Source organism: Poromitra crassiceps (assembly GCF_964638095.1).
Source record: "Poromitra crassiceps genome assembly, chromosome: 2".
Lineage (NCBI taxonomy): Eukaryota > Metazoa > Chordata > Actinopteri > Beryciformes > Melamphaidae > Poromitra > Poromitra crassiceps.
The window spans coordinates 60,871,584-60,874,083 of NC_139624.1; positions in this window are offsets into that span (position 1 = coordinate 60,871,584).

The following is a 2,500-nucleotide window of genomic DNA, read 5'->3' on the forward strand; positions in this document are numbered from 1 at the left end:
CAGAGACTGTATCTGACAGCACTGGGAATGGCCCTCTATTAACCCTGGGTGAGTAGAACTGCAGTGTGAATCACATAGCACTGGCTTTAGGTTAACCCTGCTTAACAATTATGTGCGTGAAAAGGGGCTACATTAGCCCAGGGCTATCTTGGCCCTATTCTTAGCCCAGGGCTAAGATAGCCCCAGGCTAAGAGCATGCAGTATGAAAAGCCCTATATTTCAGTCTTCCTTCTTCCTCTCACCTCCAAGCCCTGAGCCATACAGCAGCTTGATAAACTGCATATACAAGGCACCGGGTATCTGTCAAAGGTGTAAACATCTGGAACACATGTCCTGAAATTATTAAATTATGTAGCACATTAATCACATTTAAAATACACTATAAAAACTATATAATTTCTCGTTATAGTGTGGAAAATTAAGTTTACTGATTATTATTATTATTATATAATAATATATATAATATAATAATTATATTATCATTATTAGATTATTATTTTTGGATTGTGCGTTGTGTGCTTTTCTTCATTTCGTTGTTATGGGAAATTTAAGTTTACTGATGTGATTGATTTCAAATCTTGTGCTTTGCTCTTTTTTATTTCTTATTTATTTGTTGTGAGAATCATATAATTGTAAGGTAAAAGGGGTAGGTCAGTATAAGCTTTGCTTCTACCTACACCCTTTTGGTTACGCAGGCTGAGAAATCAGTCTTTTACATGTACCGAAATAAACGTATTCATTCATTCATTCATTCATTCATTCATTCATTCATTCATTCATTCATTCATTCATGCATTCATCCATTCATTCATTCATTCATTCATTCAAAACGGTAACAATTAGGTAACAATTCCTTCCTGAACAGTTAAATATAGTTATACACCCTGTTTTAGATGTGTTAAGGCCCATTAAAGGAGAATTTCGTTTTTTTTTAACCTGGACCCATCTCCTGGCAATAATTATGATTTGGCCACTCACCCAGCGATGTCCGCGGCGTTTCTGGCCGTCCTAGCGTTGTTTTGAGATCAATAGCGTCCAAGTCAGTTGTAAAATGGAGCTGATTTGGGGCCAAGTGTGAGCCTGTCTTTCCTGCATCTAAATAGCTATTTTTATTCCCGTTTTCGCCACATATCGTAATAATGTGATCCTTCAACATCCACCAGAGTGATATTTCACCCCAGGCCATTTCCTGGACTCTCACAGGGATCAAATTACCTCAAACGTGATCTCGGTCACCAAGTCTCATGAAGTCCCGCGATACTTTCCTGCCGACTGGCCAACTACAGGTAGGACGCTTTGCGGTGGTGGTTTTAGCGTAACCTATGTGGGGTTTGACATAACCTTTGTTATTTCGAATCCCACATAGGTTACGCCAAACCCCACATAGGTTACGCTAAAACCACCACCGCAAAGCGTGTACCTGTAGTTGGCCAGCCGGCAGGAAAGTATCGCGGGACTTCACGAGACTTGGTGACCGAGGTCACGTTTGAGGTAATTTGATCCCTGTGAGAGTCCAGGAAATGGCCTGGGGCGAAATATCACTCTGGTGGATGTTGAGGGATCACATTATTATGATATGTGGCGAAAACGGGAATAAAAATAGCTATTTAGATGCAGGAAAGACAGGCTCACACTTGGCCCCAAATCAGCTCCATTTTACAACTGACTTGGACGCTATTGATCTCAAAACAACGCTAGGACGGCCAGAAACGCCGCGGACATCGCTGGGTGAGTGGCCAAATCATAATTATTGCCAGGAGATGGGTCCAGGTTAAAAAAAAAACGAAATTCTCCTTTAAGGACGGAGGGGGAGACGAACAGAGCCTTCTGTCTGTACTCTGCATTCATTTTGTGCATATTTCTGTCCGTCCTCTGAAAGCTTATGGATATGCATGAAATGGAGCAGAACCACACACACACTTACACATTTGACTCTCTACTGCCCACTGGTGAATGTATTGCTTAACATGATACCAACGTGAAAGACGCCTGGAAGTATGTGGGCAGTGAGGATTACACCGTTCGAAACGGACACATTTATTTTCGTATGAAAATAGGGTATAATTAGGCCTTTAATGAATTGAGTCCAAATCTAAAGATGTGTTTTGAGTTTGTCACACCACAGAAAAATTTGTTATTAACTCAATCCCCGCCAGAGTTTCAAAGGAAAAGTCACCAGCCACCGCTACAGTTTTTCATCATTTTCACTAATCTTCCAAGACACACAGAATATTTTCTTCTATGTAAACACTGAATATCCCAAAAGAAAGAAGAGAGCATCTACTTTCAGAGGGGGGAAAAGTTGTATTCTACCTTCATCCATTCTTTAGTTATCGGGCACTTGAATGTAGGCAGTGTTAACCGAAAACATCCGTCTGACCCCAAAAAGCTGAGAAAAATGCATTTTTGTAAATGATAAGTCATGTTCACAGGTCCGAACCAAATCACATGTCTCTGATGGCGGATAGGAAGGGTGTTCATTCGGCGAATTCGAACTAAT